Raw genomic sequence first — 21,097 nt, 5'->3', positions numbered from 1 at the left:
GTCTCCGAGTCATTCTGTCTCCCACAATATTCCTGTGATGCAACTTGCAGGGCGCTTCTGGTTTCGCTGTTATGCGTAAAGGTCTATAGCCCCCAGCAAAAAGGAGACCCCGACCAGAAATTACATGTCACACTTGGCTACAAAACCATGCGCTTTGTTACAGCCGTGTAACTTGTTTTCAGTTGAACTTTATAGGTGTATTACTGACAGAATTATTCAAGAGATAAACTAACTTCAGATTTGAAATTTCCTCTGTTCTGTAGAGTATATTCTAGCAGCTCTGAGGGTCTCTCACACAGGAAGACATACCAGACTGAACAGAACTTGGATTCCATGTTTTGACAAAACTGCCTTTATAATACATATCTGTAAATAAATAGATTTGTAGGCACATATTATATTCAAATAATTGTCCATTCTGTTTCTTTTGTTATAATTATGTAAAAACATAATTCAGTGGGTGCTTGAACATAAATTATATTCCTCTGTGATACAAAGTATTTTTTTTCTCAGATGGTAGTAAAACTGAAGAGACAATCAAAGCAGTGGTGCCCTGTTTCCATTTCACATCTTTATACCTTTATTTCCCTCTTTACCAGATCTGAATGCAACCTTCAAAACTTTGTCCTTCCACGTTTTCTTTCACTCACAGGGCTATGTACCTTCTCTACCCATAAGTTCCCAACTCTTGGGAAGAACAATATTCTTTAACATGTTCCAGAACTGAATTGTGGAGTATTTAGTCACCACCAGCCTTCCCACTGTCATTATGCTTTTGGAACGGTTCCACTCTTATTACAGTGCTCCAAAATTTACAGTTCTTTCTTTATGCATTTTGTGGACCTTTACTTAAAGGGTTACCTGTACCTCCTAAATAACTCCAATGTTGTGAGGATGCCTCCAAGGAACTAAAGACCACTAACACTGAAATGCTTGAGTCTACCACCCTAGTTTAATAAAAGCGTACAATGAAGCTCAAACTGTATATTGCATAACATGCTCAGAAATTTCTTAAAGCACTATTTTTACTTATCTTTGGAAGTTTGGCCTAAGTAAATAGAAGAGTACTGATTATTTTATTGCTAAACTGGGAGTAAGAACAGTGATCAAGTAAGAGCAAGAGCACTTTGAATGTGTTTGAGCCTCTTGAGCTACCAGAAGTCTGATGAAGTGAGCAGTTGTATACTGAGTGTGTCTAGGATTCACGTGTTTCTTTCCATCTAGATCACATCTTTATCTTACCGTCAAGAACCTGTTGAACAAGTTGCTGAACTAAAGTGGTGGATGTTCAAGATTACACTTTTTATTAGATGCAAACAGGTTTCCTGTGTTGTCTGTACTCACTGTGGCTATAAAATTCGGAAGAAAGCAATCCGTATCAAAAATAAAAAGTTGGATGATGTTGCTAGAAGGCTGATCTTTGAAATTTAGTGTGCTATTCATTGATGGCAGATTGTATTGCTTTTACACAAGATCTCACTAATTTATAAATCTGCTGTACAGTTCCACTTAAATCAGTGCAGCTATGGTAATGTAAGCCAGTTGAGAATTTGAAGTTGAATCTGCTCAGCTTGTGCTTTTGACGTTAATGAGGATGAGAGCAAAATTTCAGTGCCAAAATGCATGGCAATTGTCAGGTACTTACTACTGAGAGTTACTCGTCTCTGGCTGCCATGGGGAAAATCTGGTTGCCAAAATGCAGAAAATCTAATGGTTGTGAAAGTTCAAATGCTTTTCTTTTTCTTCAGAACATTGTTAATATCATTAATTGGTTTATTATTTATAGGTTTTTCTCAGGAGAGATGAGGGATAAAGATGGATTTACTCAGTCTTTTCTATAAAGTCTTTTATTCTGCTGGATTTGCTGCTATCCTAGAGTACTCTCACACCTGATTGCTATTACTGTCTGTCCAGCCAAAATGAAGCAGACAATAGCCTTTTTTGTTAATTACTTTTTAAAAAGGAATTTACTGGGCAAATTGACACTCTCAATACATCATCTTATAGTATATCTTTTTTCTACCAGAAGATCTTTTTCACTGTAGAAAAAGAATATTCTTTATGTTGAAGATATGGATATAGTAGACAAAATTCAATTGTAGTTCGTTGAGTTCCTGAGCATCAGCAAAGCTGAGGCAACTGACTGTGGGATTTGGGCCAATGGAGAAGTTGTGAATGTGTTAGCATGTAGGTGATTCCATCGCTTTTCTTACTGTCCCTCTATGGCAGGGGTCCTCAAACTACGGCCCGCAGGCCAGATACGGCCCCCAGGGTCCTCAATCCGGCCCCCGATATTTACAGAACCCCCCTGCCGGGGGTTGGGGGGGGAACCAAGCAGCCGCAGATGGCTGCCTGCCACTGCATCCTCATGCCGGCCCCCTGGTTAAAAAGTTTGAGGACCCCTCTCTATGGCCTTTTATTCTGTATTGAATTTACATTGATATATGGTGAAGTATTGTGCTGCAGTAGTTCATGTCTCTGAACTGAAGATCTTTATGTGAATGTTATGAAACTTACACTAACATAGGGTTCTGTATTTATTTTGGCATTCAGTCTATTCAAATGATCAATTTGGGAAATACAGCTCTTATGAAAAATGCTATTAATCTGTTAAAATATACTCCAAACCAACAAAATTGTTCTGTTAATGAAGCATGAGTATCTAATGACCTTTGATAGTAAAAATACCATGGCTTGTGCAATGACACTGTAAAGGTCTTCTAAATTTTGCTACTATATTATATTAGTTGGTAGAGGATTTTTTCCTATGGTTATTATTTTGTCTTGCCCATGAAGTAATATTTTTACTTCTCATTGAAGAACAGTCCTGAAACAAAGAATTTTTTCTTGTATATACATTTTAAATCCTGTTGTGATTTCAATATTTTATCACACATGTATATTTTGATTCTTTGCTACAGTCATGGCTTATGGCAGTGAATTCAAAAAGTTAAATATGGTTTGCATTGAGAATTATTCCTTTTTCTTCCCCTGGTGTGTTGTTTTTTTTTAATTATTGTTATTATTTACTGGTTTAATGTGTGTCCCCTTTATATAAGAATGATGAGTTGAGAAGGTTGTCTAATTATTTGTATCTATATAAGTGATTATATTGTCTCTTATGGAAGGTATTTTCCTTTTCTGATCCTTGTTCTGAATAACCTCTGTCCATTTATTTAGACGATTGATAGGAACGGAGTTCAACATTTTAAGTTATATTTCAGATTGGGAATAGGACCCAAACCAAGTGGCTTCGCTTGTGTTATTTAGACTGCATCCGGATTTATGAGTTATTCAAATTATTGTTCCACTTGTTAACACTTAATTAACAATGCCGGTTTCTTACCCAATTGTCCAAGTCAACAGTAGGTCCCAGTTGTTTTTGCAACAACATCAATTACCTTGTCACTTCAAATTTCATCCCTTCGTGCTTTAGTCCCCTTTCTGGACCTGGTGTTTTATTTTTCAGACCTTTACTTGTTCTAAGAAACAATTAAAATAATTCAGTTATGTACTATTGACTTCTGACAAACGTTGACTTTTAAACCTTAAAAAGATAAACTGAACATCAAGTGAGAAAGATTACAATTTATATTATAAAAATGGAATCTTTAGTATAAAGCTACTGAAAGATATTTGAAAAGGGGATAGTAATAGGAAAAGTATTCCTAATATGAGGATCTCATGGGTGGTGGAAGAGTAGTTTCAGAGAAGTGTTGAAAATTTCAGGGCTCATGAGAGTTAGGACTTAACTAAACACAACAGCAAGAAAACTGAAATTGGAAGCTTTCAGGAATGGCAAAGAAATTGTCTTAATAAGGTCTTTTTCATATTTGATTTCTTTCTTTGTATTTGAAGTCATAAATAATACAGTGTGTGTCTGTGGATTACCTGTTCCATGAAGGATGTCATGTCAGAACAGATAAGATCATGGGTGTTGGGATGACTTGCTGCCCATTCTGTGATACAAATTTATGGGTAAGGAAAGTAACCTCTTTTTCAGTGAGGGTTGTAGCAGCAAATCACTGTAGTTCTGACAAATGAAACCCATTTATTCAAGGTCAAGAATGCGTTTATGTTTCATACTAATGCATGTGAAAGCCTTCTTATTTGATTATTTTGTTACCATTAGTCCCAGGTGAAATGGGAATCCCTGGGTGATAGGCATTCTATAAATCATAATAAAAGATAACTTGCGTTCTAAAAAATTTGTTGTCCAAATATAAAATATTGCCAAAGACAATCTTATTATCCAGATTTTCTATATGGAAGAGCTTTTTATTAGTAGGAAGAGAGAGGCACTTTGAGAAGAGAATCATGAAAAATACATAGCCAGCACTGCTAGGATAGAAAAGTTGGTCTCTTCGTACTGGCTGTGTAGTGGTAATATGGGGCACTTACATTTATTACCTGTTTCTCAGGCATTACAGTTAGGGTGACTGCAGTTAAGGTAAGAAATTGTTGTATTCTGTTTCTTGCTAAATAAATTGGAGGTGCGAACTCTTCTCATTGCTTCCGAGTGATGGAAGTCACATCATACTGTTTTCTCTGTAATAAGAAGAATTCTGATGTGAATGCCTTGAGAAAGTGAATATGTAATCCATTTCTTCTCCCATTTGCTTAAAAATTTCAAAATTGCTTTTTTGACTGCCTAAACTACTAAAATACATTTATACTAATTTACCTGAAAAATGATAAAAACAGATCCAAGGTAAATAAATATGATTAAGAATTTCAATATATGTTTATGATTATCATTGGTTTAGCATTCATAGAGTAACTTATGACAACTACATCTGAACTAACATTGCCACTATAAGTTCCAAATATTCTTCTTTAGTTGCTATCAAAATTAAAATGTATCCATTTTATATTGGTGTATCAGACCACCACCACCACTAGATAGGTTATTCTGTGAACTCCTCTCTTACTCACAAACTGGTATTTCCGTAAATAAATGTGAATGGAAAATTGAGTCAATTGGCTAGTTCCATAGTTGCATCCAAGAAGCAGGAAAATAACAGATGAGGACAGTCATAAAAGTTGGCATACTTTGGCTGAACTCATTTGACCATATAAGCCTGAATACTTGGTACACAGAAGCTTAGTTTTTGTAATATTCTAGAACCAAAACCAGGTAAAAAATACACCTCATTTTTTTTACCGTATAAATTTAAGATGTCATCTTTAATAGATTAATTTGTATCAGCATAAGTGAAAAGGCAGATTAGGTCCTTTAAATGCATTCTTTGGGTTTTTTTTTCCCCACTACTGCAAGCATAGAAGAGAACTTGTATTGTTGTGCATTGCTGCTGGTTTTATCTCTGTGTTGAAGAGTCCTTTCTATACTAATTTGGCATTCTTTCTCTATATTTTATTGAAATTGCCACATACACTTGTTAAATAATTCTAGTCTGTTTGGGTTTTGTTGTTCTTTTCATTTTCTTTCCATGGTGATTGATTGCCATCTGGGGGCTAATATGAGCCCACCATGCTAATTTCACTTATTCCACCCATTAACTGCTATTGTCTCCAGGGTCAGAGACAAATGTATGAATCCACTTTATCTCTCATCTTACAGAACATTGCATATAGTGAGCCATGTATTACGAAACGGCTACATCAGTCTCTAATTACTCAGCTCTACCCTGAGTTGAATGCTGGTGCACCTTGAGAAACAGCATGCAAAAGCACATTTGTTTAAGTCCTTAGACGGTTAACATTGTGCATAACCTCCTCACAAATCACAGCCTCAGCTGCTGCAGCACATCCATTAGTCTGGAAGAATGAAGATTCCCAAGTGGCCCTGGTGCCTTTCCCAATTCCCTTGCGACCCACCAATCCTCTCAGTGCTTTCTCTGCATGTAGGGAGTGTTCGGAGCTAATCAGGTCAATGATCATCTCACGGCTCAGGGGACATGACAGGAGCCTATCACAGCAGTTACGCGATCTTCCAGACCTGAGCACGCTTGCTGAGAATCTCATGTTAAGAAACATTGCTTTGGTGCGTCTTCTCTCACTCCCTAGGAGCCTCTGAGGATTTCAGCTTATCTTTTTGTCTCTCTCTCCTTTAGACAGTGAAGAGTTCAACATCAAGGAAAAAAAGGCATAGCAGCATGCAGCTACCCGGAGGGTGTTGATTGAAACTTAGATTACCCCCAAATCACTGTTGATTTGACTGATGCTCCAGCTTTACCAGAGAAAAGATTTCAATTAAGGTAAGTGCTGCTTTATCTGGCTGACTGCATCATGCCGAATTTCTGCATTGAAAGTTCAAACTGAGTGAATTGACGGGCTGCACTGCAGCAAGGGAGCCGGGCTGCCTGTCAGGAGAGGGCTGGGGGCAGAGGCAAGTGTCCCAGCCTGGAACTCCTTTCTGGAGGGATTCAGGTTTTAAGCAGCTTCTTATGAATGGCTGCAGGTTTTTTTTCCGATTCAGCGGTTATCTGAAGCTTAGAGGAAAAAAAAGTAAAAATGTTAGAAATGTGCAGGAGTGTGAGAAGGGAGGAGGAAAGGCAAGTGCACTTTCCCCCTTTGTGCTTAGTACGTTTACTTGAGGAAGCACAGCAGCTGGAAAGCAAAGGTAAAACTTTATTTTGAATAAGGAGTGTTGCTCCTGTGCAAGCAGGAACACATAGGCACAGGGCTTCAAAGTCCCATGGCATTTAAACAAGACAGAAAGGGATTTTTGAAATGTGAATCAAGAATATGCATGCAGCTTTCCAGGTTACCATCAGAGTGAGGGCTGCGACTGGTGTGTCTAATGTTATGTTATGCTTGGAGGCTGGTGGGGTTTGGATAGTTGTTTTTGCAGGATTAGCAGTTCAGGAAGAGGATAAGGGTGAGTGGGGGTGCTAGTTCAATACGAGTGGCCAGAAAATTCAGAAAATTAATTTAGTAGTTGCTGGGGGGGGGGCGGGCGTAGTGTTGGATTGAAGAGGGAGAGGATGTATTTTTCATGGGGTAATAGAAAGTGTGGCATTGAAAAAAATAGACTGGTGCTTCAAGATCTTTATCTGCAAAGAAATGAGAGAGTACATGAGGGAGGCTGTCTTGAAAGATTAAATGATTAATATGAAAAAGTGAGAGATGCTTGCACAGCTTGGAATTAGTTAAATAACCTGGTGTGCCTGTGGCGTATCCATCCTAAAACGCCTAAAGTGAACTGAATTTGATAGTCTGAGTCAAGTTCACATTTAATAGCCATGCTGTCAGGGGATGTAATTAAGGAGCTAGTAAACAGCCCAAACTTTTCAATACTGTAAGGGACCAAGTCTATTGTATTAAACATGGCCATGTTCTTTCTGTTTCCCACAAAAATTAACATAATGTGTTTAAAAATCTGTCATTATAGGGAAAACAGTTCAATGGAAAGTTAACTTATTTCAAATCTTGCTGTCTTAAACAGATATATAACTCCTAGGTAGATTATAAAAGTGTGGCTTAATTGGACAGCTTGTTTCAGCAGATACAGTTTACTGTCATTAAATATCTGTATTGCTGATTATCATCCAATGTTGGTAATATAATTCATAGCAATATATATTGCATTAAAAGCTCAGCTACTTAATATGGAGATACATTTTTTTCACCAAAAATACCTACCAAGCCCCTTTCCCACTCCACCCTTCCTCAAAAAAAAAAAAAAAAAAAAAAAAGAGGCAATTTGGGGAAATGTTGGTTACCTGCAGATTTGTTACTTATTCTGTTAGCTTTTTCAGTGAGAAATACCACATTCTACTTGTTGCAAAAACATAAGCATATGGGAAAATGATGTGAAGTTTTGCAGGAATGTATTAAGACATTAATATTATTAAGACATAATAATATTAAGACATAAAAACAGTTTTACCTATCAGTATATTCACCTTCTTAAAAATTATTTCTGAAAGTCGTGCTTGTTTATATGGTGACTCAATAGGTTCACTGTTTTCTTCTAAAATAGGTTGGTTTTGGAAGTAGTTATAGGCACTGATCCTCATTTTGGTGTAACACATGGCTTGCTACTTTTTTCACGTTACATTTATATGGCATTTACTAAGTTTTGTGTTTCTACCCAGAGATGCAATTTTTGACCAAGGCAGAAATATTTCAATGCACAAATCAGCTTCCATTATACCTGTCTTCACTTTTTTTCTTTCATGAAATGATATCTTGGCATAATTAGTATTCATTAATATACATTAGACTATTCATTAAAAAAAATCAAAAGACAATAACTTAATGCACCACATGGAAAAAAATGTAGTGTAAACAATTCCTTTGCAGTTGCAGACATTCAAGTTACATACACATAGCAAAACTTCCATTTCAGCCTTTCGCAAGGACTGACTACAAACACTACACTATTTGACGTGATGGCTTTGTTCCCCTTTTGTCTCACAAAGCTGTTGCTGTAAGTAAAAAATAAATAAATCACGCTTTCATGGCAGTGTGTCTGTGGGTTTCTAAACAAGTCTTAAAATGCACTTACATCTCTATTATTATTTTACAAGATCAGATGTTCTATCTGCTTCTAAGTGAAGAGCACTTACTTTCCAGTATGCTAGCCTCAGAGATTGTATGATATGACAGTTCACAAAATACAGGGAAATGCTGGGCTTCCTCGTGTTTTGATAAAAATAGACAATAATGCTATAATTATTTTCTGATCTCTTCCATTGGTGGATTATTGGTTTCTTCATACGTGGTGACAGTCCAAAAGTGACTTCAGCAATATAGGAAATACCATTTCTCATTAAACAAATAATTTGGGGTACCTGACTCATTGAAGCTTTTCAGACTTGTTAAACACAGGACATAGGTTACACAGGAAGGCAGTGGAAGACATGTCAGTATAGCCTAGTTCCTTTTTCTGGACCTTTTTTTTTTTTTTTTTTTAACTCTAAGGCCATATCAAATAGTATTACATATGTAGCTGTATGCAAAGTTCAGCTGCATTCCAGATATTTCAAGTTCTTTGAATGAGTTCAGTGTTAATTTTTTTTGCCTCCAGCTACATCTCCTTATTACTGACAGATGAGTATGAATGCTATCTGACCCAACTCCACTGAAAATTAGTGTTTGATGATAATGCTTTAATGTTTTAGGAACTTTTTAAAGGAAATTTATTAAATTGATATTTGAAAAGGGGTAAAGCAAAGGGAGCTGTCATAGCTGACATAAAACCAACCACAGAGCAGCAAGGAACAATCCTGCTAAACCAGTGCTGGACATATATGAAAAAGAAAACCACTGTTGATGACTATATTTAATAATCCAGTTAATGTAAGGTGAAGGGAGATATGATGCCATTTCAAGAGGATGGGGTGAGAGTGAGATAGAATAAACTTCAGGTGTTTGTGAGTTTCCCCAGTTTTCTTTATCAAAGATATATTTGCTTTACCAGAAAGGGAGGCTTCTCAAGGCCTGGGTTATTAATGTGCATTGGAAAACTACCATCAGCTTTCATAGCAAGATCACTGTGTCCCACCAGACTCTTGTCATCCCTCCTGCTGTTATTATCATAGTCTGTTTCCTGGGAACCTATTCTTGCACCTCTGAGTACCACATTCTTTATATAGCTTCTCTTTCTTCCTAATGATTTGTGTTTCTTTTCATTCTGTTCCTCTTAGCATTCTCCCTCTTTCATTCCTTTCCTTTTCTTCATCTACCACAATTTAATGCTTCATCACTTTCATATCCATTCTCTTCCTTCCTTTGATGCTGCAAGGACATCGTCTTTCTCACTTGGGACACCTGTGTAATTTTTTCTTTTTAATTGAAACAGACCCCCCGCCCCCATGAAAACACTCCAGTGCTCACATGAATGGGATGTATGTGCTCCCACACTCTACCGTGTCATTATCCCGTTTTTCTTTACTTTGTTTTTGATTGTACGCTCTTTGCATCAGGGGCTCTGTGTACAGTATCTCAGCGTACCGTAAGTAGCTAGCCCAGTAAGAGCCAGTTCTGTTTCCAGTTTCAGAGTCTATGTGTCTACACTGCAGAAATCGCATGCTCTTAACTGCTTCATGGAAATAAAACTCTGCAAGGTTTAACTCGTGTAACTCAGGATGTCATTGTTCTTGCAAACACAAATCTTCCAGTTAAAAAGAAGCATATATTGCAGCATATATTTTTGTATATATGTTGCAAATATGTAAGTTTTCAGCATACTTTCAAAGGCATTGTCATTTTCAAGCCAATGTGAAAAGTTGCAGCTTCTGAATGACTCCTCAGAATCATAACTGGTTGATTTAGAGGCAAATGTAGTGTTTACTACTGCTTTTTCCTGTCTTCTCTTTTTATTGCTTTTCTTCAGAGATGCACCATATTGAAGAATGAGTTTCAGACCTTCTCCTCCTTTGTATAAATAGGAACTTTCACTAACGTCCACTTGATTTGCAGAGATTTAACTCATTGAAGGCATTGGGTTTGGCATGTGTCACTGCATGAATATTTGTTGAGGTAATAATTTCGTAGCGAAGTTTTGAAGCTGAAGTGGTGTTCTGAAGGGTAGAAAGCTTTAATCTGCTTTTATGTTGAATCTTCAAGCCTGGTAGTTGCGGGGGCTGAGGCACTACTCTTTCATGTAGATAATTTCTTTATCAACATAAAATGCAAACTGTTCATCGCCATATTTATTACTGGACTTGGTATTTAGCAGAAGTCAAAGACATATGTTTTACAATACTAATATTGCAGTGGATCGTTTAAAGAGGCTTCTTTTTCTCCCAGCCAGATGGGAGCTACCGTACTGTATCTTGTGACTTGGTCAGATTACTTTAGGAGCAGCTGTGGTTCCGTCTCTCTCAAATGTATCATTTCAGTATTGATGGGGAAAAGAGCCTTCCTGTAAACATCAGAATTGTTGATGTACACCAGACAGTTCCGGGGCTGCAGGGGCATCTTTCTGCTGCAGATGTGTCAGCTGTCAATACTTTTTAAGGCAATGACTACACTGGTTGACATATGTATAATGTAAACAATGTTTACTGTCCTGTGTCCCAGCAGAGTGTGATTTGGGGTCTGTGGGTGCTGAAATTCATCTCTGTGCTGTTGTGCTGAATGGCCCGGACTGGGAGCCAAAGCTCAGAATGGAAACTTTTATGGAAACATTCATAAGAAATGTATAGGTCTGAGATTCAAAACAAGGAAGTATCAAAGCATCTGATTTACAATAAATTGCTGTATCCCACTTAAGTTTTGAAGTTATGAATTTAGATACTAGAATTACATTGTCCTTCAACTTTCAGAGTACGGTATATTCAGAACGGTCTCCAAAGCAGATGATAAATACTCAAATACTCAATTTTTTTGGATGAATAGGCTTTGTTTCCAAATTTAAATCAGATGTTTTATTCTTTTGATGCATGCATTTACTCATTGACCACATTAATACTATGTCCAGCACAGTGAATGTACTTACAAAAGAAAGTTGTGGCTAACTTGGTTAGAAAAATGTTTTAAATACTTTCCTTTTTTTCTTTTCCCTCCCCCGCCCCCCCCCCCCCCCCCCCCCCCCCCCGGCCCCACCCGTGAAGGTAAATAAGGATGCAAACCCACTCTTTTTCCAGAAAGCACTTTTGACCTTTCTTGATCAACAGTGTGCTCCAGCACTGATCCCCAAATCCAGCTTTTTGACACAGGTCATTTCAAGTCTATAAGCGTTAGGTAGGTTCTTAGTTGCTGTTCTCTGAAGGCTGCCAGCAAGTGCTAAATGTAATCGTAAATGCAGACACACATTTGCTGAACACTTGTCTGTGGCCATTTATTTATTTCTCAAAGTTTTTAGTTTGTTTATGCAATTCAATGACTACCCACAGGGCTTTGAACTGGTGACCCAGGTTCTGAGTTCTCTTACCACTCCCTTATGTTCTTCAGTCCCCTTGGATCCTTAATACATATAGAATACAGTGTTTCTATATATGGGGTTGAGGTGGCACTTTAAGCAACTCTCAGAAACCTATAAAAAGATCACAAAGTTTATTAAGAATAACCTTGGCATTCTGTCCTCAGGCATACTGATTTTGTGCATGCATGTTACACTCTTTCATAGACGTTTTATATTTAGTTCAGTGTGTAATCTAAAAGGGGAAAAAAAAAAAAAAAGCTCTATCCCATGGTTCATTTTTCCTATATTAAGAAAATACTGCAAATAAACCCAATACTGTTAAGTGGAACAAATATACCAGATAGTAAAATTCAATTACAGTTTTCTAAGAATATTTGTAGCATGAAGAAAAGCTAAAATCTAGTCTTTCTTAACTAAAATTTCCATTGTTTTGAACAGCCTGAGCAGACTTTTACTCAGTACTTTTGCTAGATATGTGATGATGAAACCATTCTGCCAAATCTGAGTTCACTGAAATTTGGTTGCAACAACATTTCTGTAAAAAATCTTCAAGCTTAAGTAACATTTCAATCATTAAACTGGAAAAGCCATTTCATTTCCATTTAGTAAACTTGTATCTTTTCTTGTTAACTGTCTTTTTATTTCTCCCTAAAATATTAATAGTAACCTTGGTACTTGTTTACCATAATTTTTGAGTATTTAACTATATCTGTTGAAAATAGTAAATGGAATATAAATTAATTGCATTCCCTGTTACAAGTAACAGTTCTTATTCCTTTTCTGGGTAAATAGTACTCATTTAGTGCATAAGTAAACCTATCTAGCGTAGATCTACCTTGCTGTAATTCTAAACAAACATTACAGAAGTCCTGATTGTCACTGTTGGAAGAAAAAAATAAAACCAAAAAAAGCCCTCTGCCTTTCGATAAAGAACCCCTTTTCTCTATTACTGTTTGAGAAGCTGTCGTGTTGGGATACAACTGTGCTTCCTACTCTCATTTGTAAATAGTTGGGTTTTTTTAATCTGATCTCCTAGACAGTGGGGTTCAGGTTTTCTATAAAACAGATCTTTGGGTAATTTGGTCCTTCTACCTCACTGAAGGAAGACATATGTCAAATAAATAAAGATAAAATGTTATATACCTGGTATGTCAGAATAAATACAGAGGTTAAGAGCTGATGAGGAGTAGGTATGTGCTGATAAGGAAAACATTCAAATGAGCTTGCTAATTGCAATGCTTTTTAAACACTATCACTTCTCCTTGCTGGTTTTGTGATTCACTGTAAAGACTTCTATCCCATTTTTTGGTCCTCACTGCATGTAAATCGATTGAAATTTCCAGGCACCATCACTTTCTTCTATATTTGTCTTTGTGTCTCCTCATGCCCTTACCCCCCCTCCTCTCTTTTGTTATTATTTGGAATGGAAATGTCCTTCATCTGCTGCACAGAACATGTAAGCAACTAAATTCAGGTCCATCAATGGACTTCAATCCTACTCTGAATAACCCTTCAGATGTAGCATATAACAATTACCTGTCAGTGTTTCTTACCCTGAGAGCCAAAATGTAACAGGCAAGGACATAATCTGAGTTCCAGCAGCCTTGAACGTGAGTAATCCTGGCCAAGGTGTAGAGGAGATCCTATGTATAGCAGAATGGAGCACAGACATGAGGGCAAGCATCTGGATGTGTTTAATAGGTAAAGTTAAAAACCCCCAACAACAAAGGAAATATCAGAAACTTCCTCCCCCTTCCCCCATGGAAGCATTTTTCTCCAAGCTTGTTATTTAAACTTGGTGGATTTGTATATTTATTTGGTTAGATTTTTATTTTTTTTCACTCTGTCTGGAACTCCCTGGAGCATTATCTTCCAACAAACAATGGACATTTTTTGTAAATGTTTTCTAAAGGTCACTCTTTTTTAATCAACTCATTTTTTTTCCTGTAATAACTGTATGACATTTTTTTGCCCTATTTGTGATCAATGAGCATGAATATTTTAAATAGAAAACTCACACACTTAACTGTCTTTCTAAATGTTGCTGTTACAGTTGTGTGGAGGGGTTGGAAAGGGGATGCTGAACATTCAGAATTACCATTCATTTCTTATTGCCTGGTGGCTGTACAGCCCTTTCTGTGATACATGCTTAGGGATGCTAGCTCAGGTAAAAATTAATTTTTCTGTTGAATGGAATTTCTCACACCTATTTCTAGATATGTGCATGTCTTTTGCCTAGTTTAGGTAAGAACTGGGTTCATGTTGTTCAGATACTTAGTGACAGGAGATTAATTGAACTAAGAGCTGAGATTTAATGAATCTAACTTGATATAGTCTTACTGGTTAAAGAACAAGTGAGGCCGGTCACCATGCAGCCTACCTCAGTTGTTTCCATCAGTGCAGGCTCTACCAAGCAAAACACAAACTGATCTACCTAAAAATTTTTGAATACATTTTTTAGGTGCCCCAGGCATTTCTCTTTCTACCAGCTGTTTTTTAGGTATTCTTTGGACAGATACCATGGTAGAGAAATAGCTTTTTATCATTTCAAAGCATAATTTAGTATATATTATTATTTTACTCTCCGCCTCTGACTTTTTGTCTCCATGTCTTCTGTAAAAATGATTAATTAACAACCAGAACTTAATGGCTTGTCCCATTTAAAATTATAAAACATAGAAGTGCTGAAGGTTATATCCTTTGTATGATTTTCCTGCCCTCCTTTTTTTCAGATTCTAAATCTGAATTGTAATGGTCTGGTACTACTGATGTCCATAGTTAAACTAGCCATTTTAGGAGCTGTTCTTCTAAATTTTCTGATAGGAAATTTTCCCCCTCTCTAGTAGAAATAAACTACAGTATTTGTATTGGAAAATGTCTCTTTCATACCTCTTTAGCAATGATGTCCCCAAATATAAATTGCAGTTCTTGCAAAGAAACAAATTTGGGTGAGACGGATCTAGATTTCATGGAATATATGGATATATTTTTTAAAAGTGCAATACATAAGGCATGAATGTAATGTTTTAAATAGCTTGTCAGGAAATAAAAAAAGAAAGTGGTTTTTAAAGCAAATCTACCAAATATAATGTTTAGTAGCATAAATACCCCCGAAGCCAAACATTTGAAAAGGCAGAGAGCGCCATAAAGCCAAGATGGATGTTGTGAGTAGGATGCAAGGTAAAACATAATGCAAGGAAACAGAGAAATATCTCCTGTCAAAAAAGAAAGTGTTAGTAATCAAAAGTATTGTTCTAGTTTTCAGATTTTTCTCAAATATATAATGATGCATTAGGCTTTTCCAACATTATTTTCTTTCCCTGTAATCACTTTTAAAACATTGTTAATTCATTATTTTTGTTCTGAATATAATTTGGAATACAAATGAAAATTATAATACTCGTTTTCTTGATTATGCAAAATGATATAGCTCTCAGATACTGAAGCAAAACACAGCCACAGGAAGGGAAACTAAGTATCATTTGAAGTATGACCTTGTAATTCTATATGAGAATATAAACATATGTGTGTTGGAATTTGATATTCTAAACCCGTAAAAACTTCTTAAGCTCTCTACGAAACCAAATGTTATTTGATAATCACTGACAAGAGATTTATAATCAGATAATCTTATTCAACCCTTTTTGAAACAATACACTGTGTTTTATGGAAGGCATTGGAAAGCAGCCCTACTACAGTAAAGCTATAACCTGGCTTTAATTTTGTTAAAATGGATTTCATGTTTACCAACCACACAATGGAAAGATGTTGTGGAGTCTGCTCAGTATATTGCCTCACAGTTGCAAAACCTACAGCAATAACTGGCAAAATCTGTTTTACAGTGAAAAAAAATGTAAATTTGAGAACAGTCAAACCTTGATGAAGGATCAATTTAACCTTCTCTGACTTCAACAGGAGCTGGATCAGGGTATGGCTGTGAAGTATGCTGGCTATGATTGATAGAATTAGAAGATCTCAGCATGTCGGTTTGAAAAGCATTCATGAGAGCTTTGGAGTTTCACTGACTGTCTTAACAATGCCAAAGCCTCAGACCTATTACATCTTGTTTTCTACTGTACTGTTGGGTCTGGGGCTGAAGTGTCATACAGTGGCCAGGATGTTGAGTAATAGACAAGTTCCTTTTTGAGGGGTCATTAAGCCAAAGAAGTGCCCTGTGCTGGACAGTACAGCAGCTCTGACAATTTGACACTTAGGTGAGGATTTGATTACTTGTGTGATGCTATCAGCTCTTGAGTTTTTTGTCTTGGACAAATTGATGTTTATCAGCAATTAAATTACTTTTGTTCTCTGCTGACACTTCTCTGCCATGTAATATTGAATATTGGTTTGTATCCTTTTCCCCCTACATTGCCCACAGACAGGTTTCTCTTCCCAACATTTAAAAAGTCCTCCATCTGCCCAACATACAGGTCAAGAAATTGTTTTCTTCTTTCATTTTGTCCCCATATAGCAAATGAAGGGTAATGGGCTAGTGTAACTTCTTTCTGGGAATCCTGTTTCCTTCCACAGCTTCTTATCATCATATTCCCTTTTCTGTGCCTAAGGAAATAATGAATCACTGTCTTGATAACAATTAACTCAAACTTATACAAGAGATTGGTTTGTGATCACAAATTGCTCTTATGTCAGATATTAACAGGGGATTATCATATCCATAAAAAGCAGCATTTGTAGTTTGGATTAAGGAATTGGTGGGGAAAGAGGCTATATTTCTTCTGGAATATAGAAGCAGTATATTTATTTTCCCTAACAATGCTAGCCAGTAATTATAGCCTTTTCTCATTCTCCTGCCTCAGGGGAACTGAACTCTGCTATCTGAGGGGAGGCTGAGCTGCTGCTGGCTGCTGCCATTTAACACTTAATATACTCTTTTGAACAACTCCTCCTTCCCTGGTCCTGTTTCTTTGCTTTCCCTGATAAGTATGTTCCTGAAATGCCCTTTAAAGCAAGTTTAGGTATCTGTGCAAACAATATGCTTTAAACACCTGGAGAAGACTAGAAAACATGAATCTTTAGTTCAAGAGAGGATACCTGCAACAAATTCTCCCTCCTCCCCATAATTGGATGCAATTTATTCCAACTGCAGATTGTATGTATTTAACTTTTTCCTTGGCTTTTTTTGTAACACACAATTGAGATTATAGTTGTCATATGAAAAAAATATTTTTACCTTTGAAAGTGATCTGTAACTCAAAAATACCAAGCTTCCTGCACTGTGCCAAAAACTGTGTAGATTAGCTAGAATGCCAAAGAAAAAAAGATTTATCTTTTACTTTCTAAAAACACAATGTACATTTTCTAAATTTTACTTCTTATTAATATTCCTATACAGCTATTATCTTTTTTTCTTTATTGTTCTCAGTCTTTGTAATGCCAAAGAATGAAAATTTAACTAGTGGTGATTTTTAGTGGCAGATAAGAGAGTTCCTATTGTGTGTATATGATAGTAAATGCATCTGAAGAAATGCTGTCATTTCTGTCAGCATACACGTACATGAACACCTTAATTTTACATATTACTGTCAGATAAATCTTGAGCATTGCTTAAAATTAGTTTAATACCCAGAGCGTGAGATGTTTACACATTCATCCATCCTTAGATGCTTTGGATGATGAAAGCAATACACCCCTCATGCTTTGAATGGACATTTCCTAATCACATCCATTTTTCAATTGTTTATTTCCTACTATTTCTTCTTTTATTTACGTGTTCTCTAGAACCAGACTATCTGCTATTGTTTGCAAGTCCTACAGTTGCCATTTCCACAGGACAGACTCACCATTTAAAAGAGACTCTTCCTTTCCCCTCAGCTATTATCTCTTGCTTAACAGTTACACCTCAACACCCATCATTTTAAAACAGTCATCAAGTCAAAGAGTACAACAGGATGCATCAGATCAGCTCATCTTAAAGATCTTTTATATTACACTAAATCCATGTATACTCACATGCTGGTTTTAAAAAAAAATCTTTCTTCATTCTTGTGTATGTTTTTTCTTCCTGTGTAATGGTTGTAAAGGGATCCATGTAATGGTAAAATGTAATGAAAGGAAATATTAGTCCAATTATATACAGTAACTCTTTAAAATCAGAGTGAAAGCAGCCCTCTAAAATGACATTAATATTATCTGCAAAATATGATTTTATTCCACTGTTTAGAAGGCTGATGCATTTAGAAGACCTGATGAAATGAGAGCTATGCAGGATAGACCGAAAAGAACACAGTACTACTATATAAGGATTAATTGTGAAAGTAATCATGTTAGTTTTCTAATTATTCAAATCTTAATTACAACTGTGTTGGCCCAATTAGTTCAAAACACAACACTAATGTTAGGGTTGGGTGGATACTCGGCATCTGTGCATAAGTAAGAGGCATCTGTTGCCAAGTGGTGGAGTGATGGAAAGTGTCAACTCACCAGCTGTGAAGTCAACAAAGCTCTTAAAAAACAAATTTGAGCCAACACAATGATTTAGCACACTTGGGCAAGTGTAAAGCTTATTGCACATGTATACTTTAGCTATCTGTTGTCACCTAGTGGGACTGAAATCTATAGCAACCATGCACGTTTAAGTCTTTGCTTTTTTAACAGTGCCCTGTCTGACAGGGATCTGCAGTGGGCTGCTTTTTGGCTGTTGGTTTGTTTGTTTCTTAAGCAAACTACAGAACAAAATATCCCTAGGATGTTCAGAACATGCAATGTCTTAAGGTGGTTAAAGCATTTTGTAAGTATTATATACAGACAAAAGGATAAAAAAATAATGAAACATTGAGGAATGTCTTGTTTTAAAAGTTTTAGCTTCCTTTCCTCACACCAGTTCCCCCATTCTCTACGTTTCTGCAGGAAGAGATAGCTGTATTAAATAACAGTTGTACCTTGTCCATTGTTTATTGCTATCCATTCCAGAAAGACAGGTTTTTTTATGATTCTGTCTATTGATACTGACCTTAGTAATTTCTAGTATTGGCTACAGAGGTTGAGGATATTTATAGTGTTGCTAACTTTACCATGGTGTGTTTAATATTTATGCATTATTAACATTTAATGGTAACGTGTAAACTTCACTGAAAGATAATCAATTGGCAGCAAGAACATAAGAAGGTGAACATTAAAACCTAAGACAAAATTATATTGAAAACTAGTGCATTCACTTTTGACCTAGTTCTGAATTTTATGGCTCTTTTGCGAGTGACTTCATTTGCATTACTTTCAAGTTTTTATTTATTCACATTTCACAAAGTACAGATGGAGGAGTGTTTAGATTCATTGTAGTCTGATAATGTTGTTAATTTACATGAAATGCATAGAGTTTGGTATAGTACTGCAGTGTAATAGAAAATGAGCTCAAGTTTCAACATTGCCTTCATAAGACTTTTCAATTACATTAAAATAAAATTAAGCAGCGCTATGGGGCATTTCAAGCATTCTGGATCTGAGTTTCCTTATTTGTAAATCAAAAGAAGAAAAAGCCTTTCATTTCCTTGCTGTTTGAGCAAATAGCCCTTTTTAGCTATGGTTTGCACTTTTAATAGAGAGCCTTTTGCTTTAAAAAACATATGTCTATGCCTGCATGGTAATACTTGATCTATCCTATTAAAGCAGCACCATGACTGGACCAAAGAAGCTAAGCAACTTAACCCACCTCTGTAAAAATATCTATAAATAAACACGACTACTTCTGAGCAGGTGTAACGAAGTGTAAACTTTATTGGTTGTAAACTGAGGACTTTGGTGACTTGAAAAGCACCTTTTTTATAGTCGTAATTTATCTGGGTCTTTCAACATCTGCATATTTCATAGTCATGAGGCAAATTCAGCATTTGCCCACATTATATTGCAGTTTGTGTGCAAATGTGTGTGCAGTGAGGTAATGATACAGACAGTAGTAGTACGTTAGGTTTAGCTGAGATTACCTGACCAATTCTACTTAAGATTACGAGTCTTCAGCAGAAGCTCCTGCAAGATCTAAAGCTGCCACCTCCACCACTGAGTCACCAGTGTCGTGAGTCTGACTATAGTATTTCTGTTAATGGGGAAGAGAAGGAGCAGAGTGAGACACACAGCAATTAGTTCCATGTGCTTTAGTGGTTTGGATTTCAGCTTCCTGTTGCAGCTCTGGCTGTATTTCACCTGCAAAACGGTCTGTCCCTTTAAATCATACTGCCAATGTGAATACCATGTGTATACTTTAACTAAAACAACTTACCAATTCAAGTGGGCTGTCTCAGCTGTAAGACATGAACACAGAAGTGATAAAGCATGGCACTGCTTCAGTAAAATGGAATAAGAAATCATTTTGACAGAGCTTAGATCTCGGTCTGGGTTGTTGAATGGGTTTAGTTGTGGGATTTATTTATCCTCCCCGAACCCCCACCCCCCCATTTCCTTTCAAGGTCGATGTTCCTTATTTTGTGTAGAGTACATCTTACATGACAGTACAGGAAGAAATGTGAGCTGGCTGAGTTAATGCTTTTGGGGTCAAAATGGACTCTTGAATGCAGGGAAACGGCACCTGAGAAATGGTCCCCATAACAGTGACCCCATAAATGCAAACAGTGACTGAATGTCAGATGATCAGACTGCAAATTTTTACTAGGGGCTTGTTACAAATTATTTTGAAAGTAAAAAATTCAGTCTGTCAGTAAAGGGAAATACTTCCCCTCTCTTTTGCTTAACTCCTTTGACTGCATGGAATGAAAGGAGAGAGGAAGCTGTTGCTGTGATGATAGAATAAAGATTCTAAGTTATGTCTGAGAACTGATTTTCATTTATTGGGTCTACAGACACCTTTTAAATAGCAGAAGTATTCAGGCAGTAAGAACTAGAAATAATACATTTATTTTTGTTGATTTCCCAGTCTGTGCTTTGCTAATGCAAGAAACACTATAAAAGTGGGTAGCAGTGATATTTATTTTTTTTAACATGACATGACATTTTCCTATGATAAGATCAAATTTTTAAAATCCCTAATCCATAATCATGCAGGTGACAGGCTATAGAGTGTCTGTAAGACTAGTTCATCTTTTTTTAAGCTCTCTCAGGGTGTGAAAGAAGCAAAGCTCTGCTCCTCTGATCACAAAGGGAGTTAATGTTTCCTGTGCTGCAGTTCCATGCTACATGCTAGAACAATCGTAGTGCCTCAACTGCATGTAAACCAGGCTAGAATAAGTCTTTATCTAACCACCAGCCCTGTACAATTTTCTGTGTTATGTACATGTACATAAATAACACTACCAT

At 36.5% G+C, this 21,097-nt stretch overlaps 1 protein-coding gene across 4 annotated transcripts in view; it reads left to right on the top strand.

Moving 5' to 3' along the window:
* Positions 1-5,759: 5,759 nt before the first annotated feature.
* Positions 5,760-21,097, top strand: part of CDH12 (cadherin 12) — a 220,895-nt gene continuing 205,557 nt past the window's right edge. For 2 of the 4 annotated variants that reach the window (XR_005827124.1, XM_040588451.1), the window contains exons 1-2: positions 5,760-6,004; positions 6,075-6,218. The gene's annotated coding sequence lies outside the window, so the exon portion shown is untranslated. Of the gene's footprint in view, positions 6,219-21,097 lie in introns of all 4 variants that reach the window. The other 2 variants (XM_040588449.1, XM_040588450.1) reach the window with 2 other exon arrangements.

Source organism: Falco naumanni, chromosome 3 (genome assembly GCF_017639655.2).
Source record: "Falco naumanni isolate bFalNau1 chromosome 3, bFalNau1.pat, whole genome shotgun sequence".
NCBI classification, from domain to species: Eukaryota; Metazoa; Chordata; class Aves; order Falconiformes; family Falconidae; genus Falco; species Falco naumanni.
This window is presented reverse-complemented; position numbering and strand designations above follow the sequence as displayed.